Source organism: Pseudopodoces humilis, chromosome 2 (assembly GCF_049639895.1).
Source record: "Pseudopodoces humilis isolate 2021_Gansu_Grassland_sample_001 chromosome 2, ASM4963989v1, whole genome shotgun sequence".
NCBI classification, from domain to species: domain Eukaryota; kingdom Metazoa; phylum Chordata; class Aves; order Passeriformes; family Paridae; genus Pseudopodoces; species Pseudopodoces humilis.
Genome location: NC_142201.1, coordinates 63383662 through 63391772, shown reverse-complemented (window position 1 = coordinate 63391772; position 8111 = coordinate 63383662). Strand labels below are relative to the sequence as shown.

Genomic DNA, 8111 nt, shown 5'->3' with positions numbered 1-8111 from the left:
ATGGACTCTGCCAGTCCTATTATTGTTTCTCCTGTGGGGTTTTTTGTCCACAGCTAATTGTGAGATGAGACTTGAAAGAAATCCTTTCAACGACTCCAAGATGCTTCTCATGGTCATAACACCTCATCCACAATTCATTATGTATTCATATGTGCTAGACTCACTTTCCCCTTCTCCCTGTGCATTATTTCACATTTATCAACAATCTTATCTGCTGGTTTATCAGCTAGTCACAAAACATGCTGAAACTTCTTGCAAAAACCAGCATAATCATTTTTTTAACTTAATATACCTGGACCGATTTAAGCAACAGGGCCCCAGCAGCTGGAGTCCAGCATGTTCAATATAATTAGTCACTACTAGCCCTATCTACCTGGCATTCTTCTGTCACCAACAGGCTCTTGCCCTTCTGTACCTACCATACCAGGACCACGGAGATGGAGTCAGCTGCTCAAGCAGTCTGTAGGAAAGTATTTTATGCTGAAAATAAACTTCCAGACAGATGTGCTCATACCAGAAGGGTTTGCCCATGGCAGAACAAGACGTGGAAACCCTACTCAGATTGCGCTCTTGTGAAAGCCTTGCCTTGCAGACCAGCAAGGGTCAGTGAGAGGGTTACAGGGTGCTGAGGCTGGGGGAGACAGGGCCAGCAGTGGAACAGATGAATGGCTCCAAGACAAGCCCCCTTCTCAGGGACTCCCCTGTCATCTCCAGGCTATTTTCAATTTAGAAGTTCCCCAGCAGGAGAACCACAAGCAGACAAAATTTGCCAACTCAAAGGGCTCCTGGAGTCATCCAGGAATGAATGAAGGCTCCTGGGAATCAACTTGGGCTTCAGGGGTCATTTGGGCTTTAAATGGAGAAATCTGTTTTATGGGCTGAGAAAGGAGGAAGAACTTCCTTAGCACAGCTCAGCCATCACTGTGAGGAATGAAAGAAAGACACAGAGTCTTGCCTTGTCCAGCTTCTCCGAGCAGGGTGAATAAAAAAACCCCAACCAAACAGGAACACTCCTCTCAACTGCTGTAAATCGGAGCAGGGGGAAGGAGGAAGAAAGGGAGGAGCAGGAAGTGGTAACTTATTTGGACTCCTGAAGTGAAACTCCAGTACTCACAGGGTTTCACAGCTCACCACTTGTTTTCACCTGGTCAAAAAAACTGAAACAACAATTCATGCCAGGATTTTGTGCTGTCTGTGGTTGCTCCTGGACACAACTTTAAAATCCAACAAAAAGAAAGCTATTTTATTTGCCACATTAGCCCTTTCCCCAGAGAAAATCCAGTCTTCTTTGGCCTTTAAAGCAGCCATCTAACATGCTTCCTTCATCCCAGAATCTCTCATCTATCCATCTTTCCAATACATATACACTTTTATAATGGGCTTTTCCATGAACTCTGCTGACTTGACTGAAGTAGATTGAATATTTCAGAAACAATTTAGACATTCCTGCCAAACACAGTTCCCTGGAAACCCAGCCAGGTTCTTGTGGAAGGTCAGGGTTGTTGCCTGCTCAGGTAGTGTCACTCTAGGGTACTGAGAAAGAAACATAAACATAGAATCATAGAATCATTTAGGTTGGAAAAGAGCTCTAAGATCATCAAGCCCAACCATTAACTCAGCACTGCCAAGTCCACCACTAATCCATGTCCCTAAGTGACTCATCTACACGGCTTTTTAAATACCTCCAGGGATGGTGACTCAACCACTTCCCTGGACAGCCTGTTCCAATACTTGACAACCTTATGGTGAAGAAATTTTTCCTAATATCCAAACTAAATCTCCCCTGGGGCAACTTGAGGCCGTTTCCTCTTTTTTCTTCTTACTTAGGAGAGGAGACCAACACTCAACACATCTTTCTTGGAAAAACCCCTTCATTTAAGGACGGCATGAGCAACTGTAGATGAGCAGACAGGCAGGATGTAAAATGTTGAGGTTCCAAGTTATGAACGAGCTCTTTGTCTGATTCTTCCCGCCACAGCCCTATTACACCCATCAGAAGCTTCCTACAATGCTCTTCCAGTTGTACTGCACAGAGCCCTCATCCCTTTTCCCATCATCTCAATGATAAACACCCCCACAAGAAGTTTACTTGCAAAAAATACATGCAAAATTTCTGCATGCCCCAGGGTCCAACAGCAAGCAGAAGAACATAAAATGAGATGGGGCGCTGTCCCTGCCTCCTCATTTCAGCTATCATTTTGGCACATGCCAGAACATTACCCCAAGCAAAACACAATCAGGTAATGAACAGGGATTTGCATGCAATTCCAGCAGTGGGCATGACCACAGGCACTGATCACTGCAAGTTACTCCTTCCAAGGTTCTTCACAAATCCCATCTTTGCACACAAGCTGCACAATAAATGGCTGCAAGACCTAATGTCATTTGTAGTTTTAACTGGATTATCAACTGCGGTGACATAGTAGTTGATGTTTCTGCACAAAAACATGTTCATTACAATGATGTAGAACTGACTCAGAGCACAAAGATGCTTTGAGGTTTTCCTGCTTGATCAGCAGATTCAAATCCCTTGTTGCCAGGCTGGCATAAATTGCTAGCCAGTCCTTTCCCAAGAGACAAGCTTTGACTATCTCTCCTGACAACAGTAACTAGTCATGTACCAATTAGATAGATGTGCATCCTTTCCAAAAACAGCGTCATGAACACCCAAATAGAGTATCTCTGGCTCTTACAACCCTCTCATTCCAGAAATCAGGCTTTTGAAAATGTCAGGGAAGATATCCTCAGCTTCCCCTAACATGTAAAAACACTTCCAAAATGTACACTGAAGAAAAAAGGGCAAAGCTAAAATAAAGCTGGAACTGCAAGGTACGAGCAAAAATTAATTTTTAGCAATCTTTAAATATTTCTATTTTTACACGCAATTAGTTCTTTCATGTTCTTTAGGTCTACCTCTGCTCACTTTAAGATCAAACTGAGTTTTTTTGCCAGCAATTCATTAAGAGCCTGCTCTCTGCCACCCCTTCCCTCCCCACCTGCAGGCAAGCAGGGATCTGGGCCTCACAAGACAACTGTGGCGTGGGTGTTATTGGCTGTCTGTTTTGGCAGCCTCTCATCCTTTCTTCCAGTTCTGTTTTGAAACACAATCTAAATTAAAAAAAAAAAAAAAAAAGAAATTTAAAAATTTTTAAAAAATCAGACATTCCTGCTCTCCCTACTCACTCACATCAGCAGCACTCCCATCACCACAGCCTAAAGCACGGCTGCAAAAGGAGCAGCACCAGGAAGGCTGGCAAATGTTCAGCAAGGAAAAAACTCTGTGAAAAGGTATAGACTTCAGGAGGGGCAGAGGCAAAAACCAAGGGAAAGAGGACGAAGAGGGCTTGGGCCTGCTCTCTTCCACATTTAGTAGCATTAGGTTCTAACATGTAATTTGGACTAAAAGACTAATTACTTCCTGTGGTTTGATGGACGTTAACATCCTCTTTTTTTATTATTCTTTAATAATGTATTACATAACATTCTGATACACTAGTTACCATCTCATGTCATAGCAATTTTATTAAGAGCTTATACTTACAAATACCCATTCTGAAACGATTTCAGGACTTTATGCCATTTTCTCTTGAACTACGCTTGTTGAAGCACTGGCAACACGGTCTGATGCCACTTCGTGCATTTTCCAGTAAAACAACACATCTCTACCCAAACATGTCTCACGAGCCCTGGGAGTCAGGCATGGATTCTTCTTGCGTTTAGTCTCAAAGACTTGTAAACAAGTTACTTTTAGCACACTAGGTTGTGATTAAACACTGGTAACACAGCCCTGTTAGGTTCCTGTACCTGCTACAGCTCCAAATCCAGAAGCAATGCCGAGAGAGAAAAATTCCTTTATACCAAGTAATGGAAAATTTGTTAACTATTCTGCAGTTAGTGTTTGCTCATCAATACGTTATCATCTCGCCAGGCAAGACTTGGTACCATGAGGTATTTTTCTGTATAAAATTGCTAATGCCATCAGGATTGTCCAAACGGGATCATCATCATTAAAAGATTACACGGTGAGGAAAGTGATTACGACAACTTCTCAGTAGAAGGATTACTAATCACAAGTAGAATCCTGGTACAAATCTCATTCTCTGTATACAAGAAAGGACACAAAATCTTTTTAACATAATTTATATACATTTATGGCTTTATACAACAAACTGTCAGGGATTGTTCTCATGTGTCTGTAGAAGTACATCAGGCACTTTTTCTGAAAATATCCACGTATGAATTTTAATTTTGCAATGTGACTAAGTCAGAGCAGTGAAGCGTTGAAGAGCTGTCACACCACTCGCAAATAGAACTAGCAGTATGTACATGCCAATCTCTCAGATATTGCTGGTTTGTGGAACACCTTCAAAAAAGAGGCCAGTTTTCATGTCAAATTTGCTTTTTGCTTGCATAAACCATGCTGCATCTTACATTACGATTACCAAAATAATAATAATAATAATAACAATAACAATAATAATAATAATAATGAGAATACCTTATTTAAAATCAGTCATAAATTAAGAATCCTAGCAATTTCATAATGAAAATAGGAATTTCAAATCAGTAAAAAAATAAAAAAGTACTAACATACATCCAGTGGTTTAACAAGTGCAAATTTTATACTGTTTTAAAATTGGTCCAATTTTAACTTCTCAGGGATGCTCTGTTGACTTAAGCCAATAATAAGCAATATGATTTTTGCTTATAAGTGTAGTCAAACTGTCAGTTTATCAAAGCAGAGCTTTCCAATTAATGCATCTACTACCTAAACATGTATCATATAGCTATATTATGGAAACAATACATCTTTATATTTAAAATATCTGAACAGCTCTATAATACAATAAACTTTTAATAACAGTACAAACCAGAGAAAAGTCAAAAACAAGGCTGCATAGGTAAGATCATCTGCACAATTCACAAACCAATCATTTACAACAATTCTGACAAACTAAGTTACTCCAGAAACTTGGTACTTTTACTGGAAAAGGATTTATAACTAGAGGTCACATAATGTTTGTTTTCAAGGCAGACAACATGCTCCTTCACCAACTTCACAGTATTCCAGAATTACAATTGCGAAACATTAGAATGGCACCACAAAAAAACCCCCAGAAACAAAGAAAACCAAAAACAAAAGAACAAACCTCTCAAAATTAAAAAAAAAAAAACCAAACCCCCCAAAATGCCAAATTGACCATGCAGCCCAAGTCTGATTACCTACAACCGTTTTCTCACAATACATAAAAGGGCTTTCTACAGACTGTTGTAAATAAGGAAAGACTACATTTATGTCATTCATAGGTATAAAAAGAAATGAATAAAATATCTCTTTACAGGAAGTTATACAGTAGCAGTAAATAATAAACAGGAGGTATATTATTAAATGTAGCATGTTCAGCTGCATCCCCATGGAGTATAGCATTGTTTACTGCTTTCTGTGCATGCAGAGGTGGATTTTATGACTACTTTGGCCTATTTGTATCAGTGCCTATTTGGGAGCAAACACTTTTGCACGTGCAGCAGACAGAATGATCTTCAGAAACCCCTGTATGAGCCCTCCACTTGCTCCACTGCCAGGATTTACTATCATGTTTCAGAGAGTAGGCATTTGATGGTGAGGATGCTACTGGAAGTATCTGCCTGTAAAAGCAGGTGGCATTCATTAGGCTTTGGCACTAAGAACATTTGATTTTGCTTAAAACAGGTTCAAAGAGCAATGTCACGCTGGGGAAGATCCTGTGTCACATCAGCCTCTGGTTCTGCCTGACAACCGTAATAGCATATCTACAAAAGTAGGACCAGCTGTAATTAGTAATGATTTAAGCCCAACAGGGAGCTAAATGCTAGCACATCAATAAATACATTGCAGAGCTTTAGGAAAGTCATAACAGGATCATTAAATATATGGCTTGTTACTAAACTTCATTTACTTGGCTTACGTTCTGTTTCCTTCTCCACCATACACCATCACTACAGGGAAGATGAGTTTCAATTAGGACCTTTTCTGGTTGTGAGCTATTTAGACAAAAGAAAAATCAGTGTAAAAATAGTTGCTTCTCCCCTTCTTCGTAACAGCCAGCCCTAGCAAAAAAAGCTGTTAATTCTGTCAGTGCATAAAAAAAAGCTCCAAGGATTTCTGTAACACAAACGTTGTGTAGCAACCAGTGAAAAGACAGGTGAGGCCTGTTATTCACACATCCATGAAAACTGCAACATGCAATTACAATAAATCAGAAATCATTTATTCCAAGACCCGCTCCTGAAAATGCTCAGGTAGCTGTCAGTGTGCTTACTCCAGCAAGACCAGGTTTTTCCATAGATATAAGATCTCTGTTATTAATGCTCTCCCCTACCCTATACCTCATGCATTTGTATAGCTTTTCCACTTACTTTATCTTTCTTTTTGAAAAGAAGTCATTTTTTGTCCTGCAATAAGGTCAAAGTTTTAGTCTCCCATTCAAAAGTAGCATTTTTGTCTCTTGAAATCTTCTGCTTTACAACAGAAACACTGAAGAATCCTAAAGCTACTGCTAATTAAGACAAATGACAATTTTGTCATTAGTTTTACAACAATTACAAATTTTCCACAAAAGGTCCTGCTCTTGGGTGCACAAACATTATGAGACCTCCACGAAATAAATATAAATGTGAAGCATTGTACAAGCATCTTAACAATGAATACTTAACACTTTGTGGTAGTTAAAATGATAATAGAAGCAGATGACATTTCTAAAAATGCATATATATAAAACTGATTAAATATTTCTAAACATAAAGTTGTCTATATTTATATATCACACAACAAAAAAAAGGGACAGAAATGTTTTGTATTCAAGATCCTTATTAAGATTTTCCTTTATTAGCACTCCCAGGTGCTAGGGAAATTTATAAAAACATGTACTTAATCCAGTTAAAATACTGTACAAAATGAAGAGGTTATGAATGCTGCCAGATCTCAGATTTTTTTTTTTTTTAAGTTGCCTATGTAACAAAAGTAGATTTTAATTATAAGAAAAATAGCTTGGAAAGTATTCCAAAAATTATCTTAAGCCAAACAATAAAGTGATTAATCTGACAATGAAACCCAGATATATTCTTGCATAAATTTACACAAATACAGGTAACTTATCAAATGGCATTTAACCTACTGTTTGCTTTGAATAGTCAGTGAGTTAAGTAGGATCATATTTAACAGGCTATTCTCTTCCCATATGAAATGTGTGGCGATTTTCAGTAAAATAATGCAGTTCATACTGCTGCAAGGCAAGTCCACGGTTATCTCAATTCATCAAAACACAGGTAACATCAACAAGGGTTAAACTTACTTAGGGCATGAGATCATCACAGTATTCTTACAAAAGTTTATAAACTTTTCTTGGACCAAAACAGGTAAGTCTTAAAAAACAATTCTTCTACAGATCATACTGTACAAAACCGAAAGCATAACATGATGTAAGTAAGAGTCTTTGCTGTAATTATATGGTGTAGTGAATTTGGCACTTCAGAGTAATGAAATTTCCAATGGCACAGTTCTTATCTACAGCAGCACATAACCTGCAAACCTTGGGCAAACATCCTGTACAGGAAAATACTCTCTCTGCTGCCAACTCTGACGAAATGAAGAAAAAAAAGAAAAAAGACCCCCAAAAAAGTTAGTGCATGCGCACAGCTTTGTCAAGAAAATGAAAAAGAAAGGTGAAGGACATCTTTGTACTGCTTTTCTCAGTTCCTGCTGTCAGACAAGTCTGGAGAATTTAACCATAGCCTAGGAAGAAAGAAAAAACAACAAAAAGAACAAATTAACATTTACAACAGATGAATAAATCTATTAAAATATGCTCAAGCTAGCTTTAAGATACTTTAAATGGGGAAAAAAAAAAAAGTATTCATTACTGGCTAGTAACCAGCAAGTTTTTCCTTTAAAACATCATTGACAAAACATTAGCGCTCCACATGAAGTAAGAGAAGTCAGTACTTGACAGTCCCAATGCACCAGAGCAAACCTGATTCTCAAACTAACAAAGGACTGGCAAGTGACTGACTGTTACCGAGGGAGTTCACGTGCTAACACAGAACTCCCAGATTTTAAGCATCTTGACATTTTC

The 8111-nt window shown here is 38.5% G+C and overlaps 1 protein-coding gene across 1 annotated transcript in view; it reads right to left on the bottom strand.

Annotated features, from left to right (window-relative positions):
- Window positions 1-4124: 4124 nt before the first annotated feature.
- FOXO1 (forkhead box O1) overlaps window positions 4125-8111 on the bottom strand; it is a 61045-nt gene continuing 57058 nt past the window's right edge. The window contains exon 3 of the mRNA XM_014251315.2: window positions 4125-7771. The gene's annotated coding sequence lies outside the window, so the exon portion shown is untranslated. The remainder of the gene's footprint in view (window positions 7772-8111) is intronic.